The sequence below is a fragment of the Lampris incognitus genome, chromosome 13 (genome assembly GCF_029633865.1).
Source record: "Lampris incognitus isolate fLamInc1 chromosome 13, fLamInc1.hap2, whole genome shotgun sequence".
NCBI classification, from domain to species: domain Eukaryota; kingdom Metazoa; phylum Chordata; class Actinopteri; order Lampriformes; family Lampridae; genus Lampris; species Lampris incognitus.
In genome coordinates, this window is record NC_079223.1 from 36,095,672 (window position 1) to 36,110,738 (window position 15,067).

Sequence of the window (15,067 nt, forward strand, 5' to 3'; positions counted from 1 at the left end):
TAGAGGCGATGATGATGAATCCAAATCCGGGGCGATGATGGGGGCAATCCAAAGGGGGTATCCAAGGGTTCCAAAAGGGTGTAGCAAGGGGGGTTGTTCGGGGTACTAAAAAACCAGTCAGGATTCCAGCAGCGTACAAAACACAAGAGAAAAGAGTCTTCCTTCTTCCTTCAACGGGAGATCATCTGTCTTTGGATAAAATCAAGATATCCTACGTAAATGGCTATGATTACATGGAACACAGAAAGCTGTTTACTTTTTAGCTTTGGCTAGCGGCTCACCAAGGAAGCTTCGTGGGAGGGATCTTTTTTGTCGTAGTTCAAATGTCCTGTAGCTCAAATATCCGTAGTTCAAATATCAATAATTCAGGTATCCACAGTCAAAGTTGTCCGTATTTCTAAATATCCGTATTTCTCTTCTCTATTGTCGACGGTTGTTTGCATGGTTTAAACTCTGTAGCTCGTGTACCTCCTAGAGGCTACTCGTGAGACTTACATACGTCACAGGGTACATGTAATCATGTGGGTTACACTTTCATATTGTTGACGCCAAATTCTGACCCTACCATCCGAATGTCGCAGCAGAAATCGAGACTCATCAGACCAGGCAACGTTTTTCCAATCTTCTATTGTCCAATTTTGGTGAGCCTGTGCGAATTCTAGCCTGAGTTTCCTGTTCTTAGCTGACAGGAGTGGCACCCGGTGTGGTCTTCTGCTGCTGTAGCCCATCTGCCTCAAGGTTCGACGTGTTGTGTGTTCAGAGATGCTCTTCTGCATACCTCGGTTGTAATGAGTGGTTATTTGAGTTACTGTTGCCTTTCTATCAGCTCGAACCAGTCTGGCCATTCTCCTCTGACCTCTGGCATCAACAAGGCATTTTCGCCCACAGAACTGCCGCTCACTGGATATTTTCTCTTTTTCGGACCATTCTCTGTAAACCCTAGAGATGGTTGTGCGTGAAAATCCCAGTAGATCAGCAGTTTCTGAAACACTCAGACCAGCCCGTCTGGCACCAACAACCATGCCACGTTCAAAGTCACTTAAATCACCTTTCTTCCCCATTCTGATGCTCGGTTTGAACTGCAGCAGATCGTCTTGACCATGTCTACATGCCTAAATGCATTGAGTTGCTGCCATGTGATTGGCTGATTAGAAATTTGCATTAACGAGCAGTTGGACAGGTGTGCCTAATAAAGTGGCCGGTGAGTGTATATATACGGATTTATAAAAAGAAAAAGTGATGAGGGGAAGGGCAGGCAGCGTCCAAGTGGCGACCACCATCACCATGGAGACCTGGGAGGACAACCGAATAGTAATTAGTTACCAGTAGTACTTATCAATTATTTATTATTTAACTATTGGTATTATCCTCCTTATTTATTTTATTTTATTTTATTTAAAGCAGTAGGATAGTTCTCTCTCTCTCTCTCTCTCTCTCTCCCCCTCTCTCTCTCACACAGACACACAGACACACACATGCAGTGTGACGGATCAACTACTGTAGGCAAACCAGCCCTAGCACATTCTACAAGCCAAACAGAAGAAATGGCAAGTAATCTCCCATTCTTTTTGCAGCAGCATTGCCTGGAGGATAATTTTGGGGCTCTGTGTTCATTCCCATTTTTTTCCCTGCCATCGTCTCTAAAGCAGTTCTTAGTTTTCATAATTTATGATGATGATCATTTTAAATCTAAACAGTGACCAAATTCTCGGGCCTCGGAGCAGTTATGAGTAAAAGATAATGGACTTTTTATGTTTCTCGTTCTCTGAAACTGAACCCACCAGTAGGTGAATGTACGGGAAATGTTACAGGAAGTGATAAAGTGTGGACCAGCGGCAGGCTGGTCTGCTTCAGCGTGTGCTGAGATGATTCATGAAGCAGTCTGAAGGTTGAACAGGACCGTGTTTGTTTTTGCCCCTGGCTTGCCCTGCCTGAATAACACACTTACTATATTCATGTCAGAGGACACACATTGCTAGGTATACAGACTTGTATTCATGATTGTGTACATGCACCCGAGCACTAGTACACACAGACCTGCATCAATGCACTCATAGAGAGAAACACACAAACTAATAACATCCACGTTGACAATCTCACACTTTTATGCAGATTCATGGGTATAGAAAACGAAATCTTGGACATTATCCCTCATATATTTGTTTGTGTCTACAAGGCCCGAGACAAATCCCAGTGTTTTCTTTCCCACTGTCATCTTCCTGTTCCTCTTTTCCGCTTAATCTGTCCATTAGCTCTGTCTTAGATACTGATCCTGGTCTGTATAAACACACTGGACTAGTTTGTGTTTTCTTTCTGCGGAGAGCACTGACATCTGGTCTCTCAGCCTGTAGCACCAGTCCCCGCATGTTGTGCTGTATTTCGCCCACAGATAAAAGATCTACCTCAGCTGCCCTTTCATGAAGCACCAGACACACCACATCATAAACAAACTACATTTGCATATCATAGCATTTCATCCATTCATTCATTATTCAAACCTGCTTGATCCAATTCAAGATTGTGGGAAGCTGGCGCTTCTTCCAGCAGAGTACACCACTTGGTTATGAGTTTATTATGCCCTTATCAGTTATCAGTGTGATGATCAAGGAGATGTTGCAGTTAAATACCAGCTTGAGATATATTCCTTATTGTCCTACTTGAGGACATTTTTTGCTGCAGCCGATACATCAGAATACAAGTTCAGCTTCGGACATACTTAGATGTATACAAACCGTTTAGACATACAGATGGGTGACAATCCATCCATCCATTATCCAAACCGCTTATCCTGCTCTCAGGGTCGTGGGGATGCTGGAGCCTATCCCAGTAGTCACTGGGCAGCAGGCAGGGAGACAACCTGAACAGGCCGCCAGGCCATCACAGGGCCAACACACACACACATTCACACCTAGGGACAATTTAGTACGGCCGATTCACCTGACCTACATGTCTTTGGACTGTGGGAGAAAACCCACACACCTGGAGGAAACCCACACAGGCACGGGGAGAACATGCAAACTCTACACAGAGGACGACCCGGGGCGACCCACCAAGTTTGGACTACCCCGGGGCTCGAACCCAGGACCTTCTTGCTGTGAAGTGACCATGCTAACCACTGCGCCACTGTGCGGGTGACAAATTACAGGAAAAACCTGAATGCTTAGCCCCTATGGTGAGGGGGTCCGGGGACTCTGTTGTGCTGTGGGGGGCATTTTCCTGGCATGTTTTGGATCCACTTGTCCCCTTAGAGGGAAGGGTCACTGCAAATCAATACAAAATTATTCTGAGTGATCACCTTTATCCTATGATGAGACATCTCTATCCTGATGGGTGTGGTCTCTTCCAGGATGACAATGCCCCCATCCACAGGGCACGAGGGGTCACTGAATGGTTTGATGAGTATGAAAATTATGTAAATCATATGCTATGGCCTACAGTCACCAGTTCTCAACCCAGTTGAACACCTATGGGAGATTTTGGACAGACGTGTTGGACAGCGCTCTCCGCCGTCATCATCAAAACACCAAATGAGGGAATATGTCTTGGAAGAATGGTCTTCCAGCCCTCCAGTAGAGTTCAGAGACTTGTAGAATCGATGACAAGGAACATTGAAGGTGTTTGGAGGCTCCTGATGGACCGGCACCTCACTTTATGTTGTTTTATCCTTTCATTTGTCTCCTGTCTGTATATATACATCCACACAACTAAAGGAAAAGAAAGAAAAGAGGGTGATACGTTGACGTTGAGAGCAACACAAAAAAAAATGTTTACGATAACCTTTTCCATGTAGTTGGAGGAAGAAAGAAGGGGGTTTAATAAGATGAAGCCTTATTAATAAGAGGTAATAAGGTCAAAATCCAAACACAAGAGGTGCAAGCGTTTATCAAATACATCAACTCAGTGGACAAGAACATTAAGTTCACAAGGGGAGACGTAAAGAACAACAGTTTGCCCTTCTTGGACTGTGACGTCCACATTGGGGAAGACAGGAGCCTCCACATTGGGGTTTACAGGAAACCTACACACACAGACCAATATCTACTTTTCGACTCACACCACCCGCTGGAACACAAACTGAGCGTCATCAGAACTCTGCAACACAGAGCTGACAATGTGCCCAGCAGCACTCAGGCCCAACAAGAAGAACACAAACACCTGAGGGGAGCTTTAAAAACCTGCGGCTACCCCAGTTGGACCTTTGTGAAAACTGCAACATGTTCCAAAAAGACCAACCAGGTGAGCGACAATGAGAAAAGGAACAGAAGGAATAGCACAGTCATCCTGTATGTTTCTGGGGTCTCCGAGAAACTCAGGAGAATTTTCAACAAACACTTCATCCCGGTATACTTCAAACCCAGCAACACACTCCGACAAAGACTGGTTCATCCCAAATACCGTGTACCACACACCCAAAGAAGCAATCTGGTGTATGCTGTACAATGCAATGAGGATTGCACTGACCTATACATAGGAGAAACCAAACAACCACTACACAAACGGATGGCCCAACACAGAAGGCCAAACTCCTCAGGACAAGACTCAGCAGTCTATCTACACCTAAAGGAGAAGACACACTCCTTCGAGGACAGCAACGTACACATTTTGGACAGGGACGATAGATGGTTTGAAGGAAGCCATCTATGTGAAACTGGAAAAACCATCCCTCAACAGAGGAGGAGGTCTGCGACACCACCTATCTCCCACTTACAATGCCGTCTTTTCATCTCTACCCAGGAGACTCAAGAAGCCTAGCCTCCAAGAACAACAGTCGGTCACTAATGGCTCCAACGACTCTCATGACCACTGAATGGAGCACTAACGAAGTCGAAACTAACACCCCCAACGACCGTCGCTGCTTAACATCGGATCACAAAGAGCCACGCATATCAATACCTCTGATAACGACGGGCGTTGCTAAACATCGGAACACAAGGAGCCATGGACATCGTTAGCTTTGATAACGACTCCAAAGAAGATAAATATCTGAGTCTCATCACCAGCCAGTCATATTAGCTTGGTCTAGTCAGAAATGCACGAACTGATGAAGCCTCTTGGATGAGAGGCGAAACGTCTTCACGGATATATACCAAGTCCAGTTGCACTCGATTCAATTCCTTTGGATAACCATGACCTGGATGAATGAGAACATTCACAGACATGTTAATAAGAGGGGCTTCAAGGGTGCCTGGCAGGCAGAAATGCTCATACACTTGCACACTTTCCTTCAGTGAACACAGCCTGCCCACAGAGATAAACAGAGAGGAAGAGAGGAGAGAAAAGTGCCTGAGGAGATGATTCGTTCCCTCCAGGCTAAACTCCCCGTGTTCTTCGTCATCATCATCATCACCATCATCATCATGCTGGGGTTGAAGCGAGACAAAAGGCATGAGCGAGTCAGAGTTTAAGAGGCTTTAGGTGTTCCAACGATATCAAGAAATTCCTCTGGTCTTTTTTCTCCTTTTCCTCTGTTCTTCCGCTCTTTGTATTTCTTGTCCAAGGCAGCTCATCTCACCCCAGACGACCCCATTAGTCGTTAGTAATACTCCGTGAACACACAGTATCCAGCTCTCGGCTTTCTGCTGCAAAGGTGATGGTGGCTGCTAAGGCCTGTAATGAGCTAAATGGGGGAGTGTCAAAGGTTGAAGGGGTACCAAACCTTTTTTCTTTTTTTTTTTACATTTCTTGACCTGAAAGCATGTAGATATGGGCTTAGGATGATGTAACTCATTATTCATGATGACTTCAACGAAAAATTAGATTCATCACATGGGAGAAAATCGTTTCTTTTTTTGACATCGCACATTAAGATCTACCCCTGAACTTAACATGAGGGAATCGAAGTTGGCGAGACACGTGCCGTAGGTGACACATGTAGGGTCCAGCGTGTTAGACCAATAAAACGTGAGGCGAGTAGAAAGGCGACACACAGACCTAAGCCAACTACACTCCCGGGACGGACTTGTGATAAACTGGGGTGTGGTGGACTGCATCACCGCCACCTATACGCTAGCATAACGTCACCACGACCATCACCACGACCTCTATAGCTACACCACTTTTTTTCTTGTCCTTTTTCTAAATGTGAGTACAGGCTAGAGACAGGCTTTTAGAGGCAAGTGCTCTCTTGCTCTTTAAGTCAATTCTAAGCACCTGTCAACACTTTTAGTGGTGACTGTGCGTTGCCGTAGCCAAGCTTCTACCGCAGCTCTTAAGATAGGACACAGAGATGAACTTGGCCCACCGCTAATATCCTTCCCTCTACTTCATCTCATCTCATTTCATCTAATCTGTCCACCCATATGACTTAAGACTCGGCTTAGGGAGACATTACATGGTGGGCTGGAGGAGAGTTGGAGGATGGGGTGTATCGATCTACCGCTTCCCTGCAGCAGGGATCAAGCACTGTACATGATGAGGTCACTCCCTCTGGGTCTCCGCCGAGAAGAAATAGGCTTTCCCAGGAGTCCGAGGATTGGTAAAGGTCAAAGGTCGAAGCTCTGATGAAATCAAAAGGTGTTCAAAGGGCTTTACACAGGACTGTAATTTATTTGTAACACCAATCGCATTGTTTTCCCCTTCTGTCTGAATGGTCTAATCACTGACTGCAGTTGCAACTCACAGCAGCCAACGGTCCTTCCAGATGAAACAATTCAATTGCCTTCCCTCTGGTGGCCAATGTCGGGATTACAACAAATCTCAGGCGGTAAGGCAGGACTCCTGTGGCCCGGTAGACCTAAACACATGCTGCAAATAGATAGATCAGCACAGCATGGGTAAACACGAATCCCACTTTGCTGTTCCTAACTTATAAGATGAATTTCTCTCATTAATCATGGCCATTTGTCTCTCCTGTTGTAGGTCTGGAGGTCAGTGATCGAACAATGTTTTCTGTCACCAGGCTGACTCCAGTGTCCTCTCATTTGCGCTCTCTCTCTCTCTCTCTCTCGCTCTCGCTCTCGCTCGCTCTCGCTCTCACTACTCTGTCTTAGGGAATTGGAGGGATAGAGTATTCATTTTTGCTTTGCTCTGCTTTGCATGGCTCTGATGCTGTCTGCCACCAAATCCCCCGTGAATATAAGTCAGAAACTGAAGCTGCAAATCATGTTTTATGTATGTGTGCTTGCACAACGAGAGCTGGGGGGGGGGGGGAGTGGGCCAAGCATCACACGGGGCATATTATGGCAACAAAGCAGCTTTCCCTTTCTTAGAAAAAAAATGACAGCAGCTGGAGCCAAAGCAATGGACACTGAACAAAATCTGAGACGATGGCTAATGACTGCTGAAGCAGAAAGAGCAATACTCAGGAATGGCATTAACCCTGCTATTCTACTGTAGCAAATTGCCCTAGCAGTACCATTGGTGTAGACGTTGTGTTGCTTGCTTATCAGCTACGGAAGGTCTAGTATAGCAAAAGCTGGTGAGCATGCAGAGCGTGTGTGTGGTTCTGTCTGTCTACGGGTCTCTCAAGACTGGGCTGAAATCTCGTGTCTCTGTTGATAAAGGGTGTTTCTCAGGAGTCACCTTGGCACTGATCTTGACATGTGTGTTTGGTGTTTTTATTAGGGGGTGGAAGATGGATAGCCCTCCACACCCCCGAGGACAATTTGTTGGGTGTCAACAGACACAGTTGTTCTCTCTTCTGCCCTCTTTCATCCTCCTTTACCCCCCCTCCGTCTGTTCAGTGTGGCCCCCCGAAATGGGGAGATGGAGAGCAGGGCGGAATATCAAACAAGTAAGAAAGGGGGTGTTGTGGTTACACCGCCCTGAGCTGCCTCCCCGGCACGTTCAAGCCACTCCCCCAGCTCGGACGTGCCGGAAACATCCGAGCGCTCGGCTCGCGCTCTGAGGAGACGAGCGCTGCACTGCACCAGGTGTTTGCCATCATCCATCAGGCACACCTGTGGCAATCAGGCAGCCTTCTACAAGAAGCCTCCCAGAACGTCTCTCAGTGCTTCGACGTACTGAACCCTGCGGTAAAGTTCTGACAAGCCCTCCAGCGTTCTTTGCATTCTGTTTATTCCCCAGTGTCTTATCTTCGTGTCTCTGTTTCCTCCCAAGACTCTCCCTCCGCGATTTCCACGGCTCCCCGCGTCTCCCTCGTCCCCAGCGACCTTCACGTTTCTCCCCGGACCTCTCCTGCGATCTCCCCCCTTGTCCCTCTACCTGGACCCCTCCTTTCGGACTCGACTTCCCGGATCTCGGACCTGGACTTTCTCGGACAACCCCTCTTGGATCACGGACTGGACTTTTTCGCCAGGTGCACGCACATTTTTTCAACACCTCCTGGTCATTTACATACCGCACCACACATTGGCTAAAAACACTCACACATAGTTATACACGCAAACCACGGGACACCACACATAGTTTATTCACACATCCCACTAACAGAACGCCTTTTTTCACCATACATTTCCCTCCCACAATAAAACCCCCCTTTGTAGACTTAGAAGTCATCTCGTGTCTGTCTGTTTTGGGTTTCGCCACACGGGTCAGGTTCTGGTGCGCGAGCATAACAGGGGGTTTGATTAAAGAGCTGAACCAACAACCCTTTTATCCCCCAGGCAGCCACCGAAACAGGCAGATAGGGGTGACCTTATAATATACTTAGTTAAGGATAATACCACAGCATCCTGTGGGAGTGAAACCCTGAGTCACGGTGTCACCACAGTCAAATAAAGTGTGGTCCCTGTGGTGAGGACATATGTTGCCATAGTGATATAATCTATCTAGGAGTAATCTAACAGATTAATAATCTCCGTATAATCTGGGCCTGTGGGTTCACGTCAGCACAGTGCGCTGGGTGAGATGTCATCTTCTGATTAGAGATAGTGGATGGAAGGGAGGTGTGTGTGTGTGTGTGTGTGTGTGTGTTTCTGAGTGTGCTCTAAGCCCTTCGTAGAGATCATCACACAGGTCATGCATTTTGACCTTGCTGTGTGTTTTATGAAAATTAAAAACTGAAAAGCTATCTAAAAGAGTTTCTGGGTCAGATTCCATGTATGTGTGTGTGTGTGTGTGTGTGTGCGTGGCTTTATCTCTCTACCTGGGCATACGCATTCCTAATCTCTATCTTTACACTTTTTTTCCCGCCTTGTTAGTCGTCTTTTTTTTCTCTCCGCCATGCTCTCCTTACCTCTACTGTCTCATCTTGTCAAGTTGATGCTGCTCATCGCCAAGACGGTACAAAGGAGCATCTTAATAAATATAACCCCCACCCACTCCAACCCGCCACACTCCCACCTTCCCGTCCCTCAGGACAGGCCTTGGCCATCTGTCCGCCAGGGGAAATGATAAAAGTTTCTCCCCCTGATGATCAGTCCTGTGCACCAATTAGTGAAGCAATTTGCATCCCGTTTTGAAACGGCGCTTAACGCTAAGACTAAACGGAATTTTATTCGGCCGTATCCCAAAATAACACTATGTACTGAGTTTAGTCACATCAAATGTTCAAAGCAGATTTTTTTTTAAGGTCTGAAGTTTTATTTTCTAGCATTTTCTTTTTTCTAGCATCCTTTTCTGTCAGCGTGGGTGGGTGGGGGGGGGGCTCTGTGTTTCAGCCCTGCCGTGGTTCACTGCTGTTGTTAGCCGCTGTTGTCTATCTGTGTGATGGATGAGAATACAATGCACTTCTGATGTCTCCCTCCCATAAGAAACTAGGGTAAAGTCATTAAAGTTGAAGATTTTTACACGTCCTCCATTCATGTGGAGGGCTTACAATGTTCTCATCTATTGTTGATCAAAAGCTGAGCTGATATGTCATCTTTGCAGCCAAAACAGAGCGTCAAACCCTGGCTGAAGTGAATTTTCTCAGCAATATTCTGGGTTTTTTTTTTTTTTTTGTCCAACAATGAAAATCCGTCATCGTGGATACCCATACTCCTGTTTGTAACAGCAGGAGACAGGCCCATGTGGACGAGTCTGGCCGGCATCTGTGGCTGGCTGTGGAAAACAGCTTTCTGAGAGCCAAGCAGCCTGGCTGTATGGCAGAGCTGACCGCTATATACACCAAGGCTCAGGGGCCAGGGCCAAAATCAATAGCCTTATGGCATCAGCTATCAGACAGTAACAAGCTGATTGATTAACCTGTCTGGCTGTTTGTGTAGGCCTCAGAGACCAGGGAGGTTAAGGGGTGAGGATTGGGAGATTGAAAAAGCGATAAAGGTGACTAAAGGAAGAGACGGCGAATTAGACTGAAGCATAGAGGATGGTGAAAGAAAGACAGCAATAGAAATATAGATCACAGCCATCCTTCAGTCCGCCACCTTGGTCCCCTTCTAAACCTGTCTCTTTGACCCCCTGCTGTTTATTACCAGAGTGAAGCGTGACTTGGTTGACTACATTTCAGTGTTAGCATCTCTATGGTCCACTTAAAAATATGGATGTTGGTCGTCCGGGTAGCGTAGCGGTCTAGTCTGTTGCCTACCAACACGGGGATTGCCGTTTCGAATCCCCGTGTTACCTCCGGCTTGGTCGGGTGCCCCTATGGACACAATTGGCCGTGTCTGCGGGTGGGAAGCCGGATGTGGGTATGTGTCCTGGTCGCTGCACTAGCACCTCCTCTGGTCGGTCGGGGCACCTGTTCGGAGGGAGGGGGGGGAATAGCGTGAAAGTGCTATATAAATGTAATGATTATTATTATTATCATCCTCCCATTCGCTACGTCCCCCTGGTGAAACTCCTCACTATCAGGAGAAAAGAAGCGGCTGGTGACTCCACATGTATTGGAGGAGGCATGTGGTAGTCTGCAGCCCTCCCGAGATCGGCAGAGGGGGTGGAGCAGCGACTGGGATGGCTCAGAAAAGTGGGGTAATTGGCCGGGTATGATTGGGGAGAAAAAGGGGGCGAAATCCGAACCCCCCCCCAAAAAAAACCCGTGGATGTTTGTTTTTCTACAATTCGGTAGTCTAGATAGGACAGTACAGGAGACAACACACTTTCATGTGGACACACGGCGAACAGAGGGAACATGTCTGTTGTGTGGCAGCGGATCAGGCTTGAGGATCAGACCAAACTATGGATAGCAGAAAAGACAGCAAGCCATCCACATCCTGGCTAGATATAGTATCTGTGCACGTGCAAAAATTAGAAACCCATTACTCCCTAAATGTGCTGCATTTCTTTAATTCCCATGTCTGCTTAACGCCGCTTGGATATTCTTCTCTATGATTTTGTCTTACATGCTGTGCTCTTCATGTGTGCAACTCGCCAAGTCAAATTCCTCGTATGTGCAAGCTTCATTGGCTATAAAACAGGATCTTATTCACAGAAGTGTCATTATGAATTTATTATGGACAATCTAAGACAGACTTTCTCTGTTTCAGTCTGTCTCTACATCAGCATGTGGACCTGACTGTCTACATCTGCGTGTTTGATGGAGATAATCGATTGTAGTGATTTTACAGGCTGCCCAGATGGGGGCAGCGTGGCCTTGTAGAGTCACCAGTATTGCTGTATCTAACATGAGGAAGACAATGCTAATGACCTTTATCACGTCTTTGTTATGAGCAGATATGTTGGTCTCTGGTGGGTGGTTCATCTGAACTCGCTGTTCTCTCTGTGTCTTTCTCCGGGCCAGGGGCGTAGCTGAGGAGAGCAGGCGCAGACAGGAGTGAGGTCCTGGGGATGAGAGGTCTCTGCCCCCTCCCTGTCTCCCCCAGACCTCCAGAAGGAGAACGCTGGGCACTATTCCAAGGTATGAAATGAGACAAAAGAAGGAAGAAAAAAAAAAAGGGCTCCTTGGCAGACAAGTTTGTCGGCAAAACCCTCTGATGATGCTGACCTTCAATATTTGCTGAGTCAAACCTTCCACCGCCCACTAATTCTCTCTCTCTCTCTCTCTCTCTCTCTCTCTCTCTCTCTCTCTCTCTCTCTCTCTCTCTCTCTCTCTCTCTCTCTCTCTCTCTCTCCTTTCACTCCCTCTCTCTCATTCTGGCCTTCTCTCTGTCGATATTGTTCTCTGTCTTTCCTGTGTTTTGAGGAGCCTGGAACATTGGGTAGTGGTCTGACGTGGCGTAGGCCAGAGTTGGAATAATTGGTCACTTTGAGACACACACAGACACACACACACACACACACACACACACACACACACACACACACACACACACATATGGAAATAGGGGTCTTGGCCCCGAGCTTTGAAGTGTCTGGCTGGAGATGGATGGCAGTTGGAGGGTGTGACAGCCGGAGAGGAGGAGGAGGGGAGAACGGGGGGGGGGAGTGGTCAAGGGGTCAGGGATTTACGGCTGGCTCTGTGCCTTTTCATATGCTGGGGGGGGGTTGTGTTTGTTTGTTTTGTAAAACAATCCAGCTTTTCCGCACAGCGAATCCGATCTGCCTCGCAACGTGGTGACCCATGGGAGATACGGAGCTGCGGCCTGCGATTTGGGTTTGGTTTCTTCCCGCCGTGGCGAAGAGCGCGGTATTGGAAAGGCCTCCTTGTGTCTATCAGCCTGTGGCTGCAGAGCTGAGGAGCAGATGAGTGAGTGTATGCGAGATATGTGTTGAGATGATAATGATATGTGTGGTCCACACAGCAGCAGCTGTCTTCCTCGCCTGTTTCCACCGTCTGCTTCACAGGTCCGCCGTCTCTGCTGCCGTCCTCCCAGCTGTCCCCTCCTGTCTTGCTCCGTCCCTGAGTCAACCCCGCAGCCTGGCCGGGGTTGGCAAGGTCACCCTATAAATATAACCCTTTACACACAACTGGTTGCCTTGAGCTGTAGTAAATGATCACATTGCCGGCTTTTTACGTTGCTCATCTTTTGAATCCTTTGGATGTGGTGTTAAAACCGAAAGGAAGTGAAGTCATCTGGGTAGCATAGTGGTCTACTCTGTTGCCTACCAGCATGGGGATCGCCGGTGTGAATCCCCGTGTTGCCTCCAGCTTGGTCAGGCGTCCCTACAGACACAATTGGCCGTTTCTGCAGGTGGGAAGCCGGGTGTGGGTATGTGTCTCGGTCCCTGCACTAGCGCCTCCTCTGGTCAGTCGGGGCACCTGTTCGGGGGGGTAATAATAATAATAATACATTTTATTTATAGAGTGTTTTTCAAAGTACTCAAAGATGCTTTACACAATAGTGTGATCCTCCCATGCGCTAGTACGTCCCCCTGGTGAAACTCCTCACTGTCGGGTGTATCGGAGGAGGCATGTGGTAGTCTGCATCCCTCCCCGGATCGACAGAGGGGTTGGAGCAGTGACCAGGACGGCTCGGAAGAGTGGGGTAATTGGCCGGATACAATTGGAGAGAAAAAAAGGGGGGGGGCTGACAGGAAATGTGGAGATATCACCCATCTCCAATGACGAGGAGCAGTCATTTGAAGATACATACAACAGATTTGCTTGATATTACATCTGCATCCATATTTATGACGGCAGGACTGGCTGAGTCCCCTTCCAAACCTTTCAAACACAGCTATACCATGTCTGCATGATATTATGTGTATCGGTGCTGCTTCACACTACCTCAGACGGATTACTGTTTCCATTTTTCTAATGAAATTGCTGAAATCAGGCTGCATTACTATTCTGTTCATTCCCTGTGCCGTCCACAGCTGTCAGCCTTTTGTAGTTTCATGGCTGACAGACGACCTGCTGGTGTACTGCTCTGTCCAATCAGGGCAAAGCATGAGGAAGACCGTGTGGCTGAAAGAAGGATGAAGCAAAGTGACCAGTTGTGTGTGTGTGTGTGTGTGTGTGTGTGTGTGTGTGTGTGTGTGTGTGTGTTTGTGTGTGTGTGTGTGTGTGTGTGTGTGTGTGTGTGTGTGTGTGTGTGTGTGTGTGTGTGTGTGTGTGTGTGTGTGTGTGTGTGTGTGTGAGAGAGAGAGAGAGAGAAAGTTTTACATCAGTGTCTGAATGTATTTTAAACAGGGGATGTCTTGCCAATTTCTATCTAATCTTTGTCTTCCTCCATACAAGCTTGTCAGTTCTGGGACTCTCTTCCTCTCAGTCTCACTCTCTTTCATTCCTTCCTTCTCTCCCTCTCTCTCTCCTTACTTTCCGGTTCTCTCCCCCTTTCTGATCCTCTTTTCTTGCAACCTTCCCTTTTTCCTCTTTTTCTGGTTTTCCCTCTCTTCCTCAGCGAAGCGTGTTCTCACGTCTGGCGTCTTTTTATCTTTGCTGATGCAATCGTTCAACATGTTATTTTGTGTTGTTTTTATACGTTTGAGCGTGTGTGTGTGTGTGTGTGTGTGTGTGTGTGTGTGTGTGCGTGCATGCATAAATGCAGGGACCATAACTGGTATGCTGTTTGTATTATGTGGTTTTAGGCTAAATTGGAAATCCCCACTGACGTCTGACGTGCATAGGCGCGCACACACACACACACATACACACACACCAAGAACTGAATAGTTTTCAATACTAAACAGTTGTATTCTCAGCATTGGGGGGTGGGGGTGGGGGGGAGTAGTTAATTGAGGGGAAGTGCCAAGTCATGGGGTGGGAGTGAACTCCCTTCACACCTGTGTCTTACCCAGGGTCTCCACAGACCAGGTAAATGTGGAAACGGAGGGAGGTAGGGAGAGAGTAAGGGAGGGAGGGAGTGAGAGAGGGAGGGAGGGAGAGTAGAGAAGTACGTTATTGAAACATCGGGTATCTACGTGAATGATTAGACCTTATTGTTCGTTTATGTCAAATGAACCATCTCCCCCACCTCCCCCCCTCTCACACACACACACGCATGCGCATAGACCGTCACCACCTTCTCCCCCTGTCTTCCAGCATTACTCATTCCTCTTATTGCTTTTCCATGGCAGCACGTAGCAATAAAACTTGATTGGTTAAGGTTGTAGAGCTGAGAACTGTGTGTGTGTGCTTGTGTGTGTGTGTGTGTGTGTGAGAATGTGTGTGTATGTGTTTGTATGCACAAATGCACACATAAGAAGAGCATGCTCAGGTTTCATAGCCATGGTATACCTGAGTTACACAGCAGACGTACTTACCCAACCTCGACCTCATACAACCTCTCCATCGCTTGCACGCACTCGCTCACACACACACACACTCAGTGCTCACACAGTAGTTGACGTTAGGGAAAAGTGTGCCGTTTGACTTGAAGGCGCTGCG

The 15,067-nt window shown here is 47.4% G+C and overlaps 1 protein-coding gene across 4 annotated transcripts in view; it reads left to right on the forward strand.

Moving 5' to 3' along the window:
- lzts2a (leucine zipper, putative tumor suppressor 2a) overlaps nt 1-15,067 on the forward strand; it is a 60,210-nt gene that overhangs the window by 23,929 nt on the left and 21,214 nt on the right. For 3 of the 4 annotated variants that reach the window (XM_056291355.1, XM_056291356.1, XM_056291357.1), the window contains one exon: nt 11,579-11,695. The exons of the other annotated variant lie outside the window; for it this stretch is intronic. The gene's annotated coding sequence lies outside the window, so the exon portion shown is untranslated. The remainder of the gene's footprint in view (nt 1-11,578; nt 11,696-15,067) is intronic. 4 annotated transcript variants of the gene reach the window in all.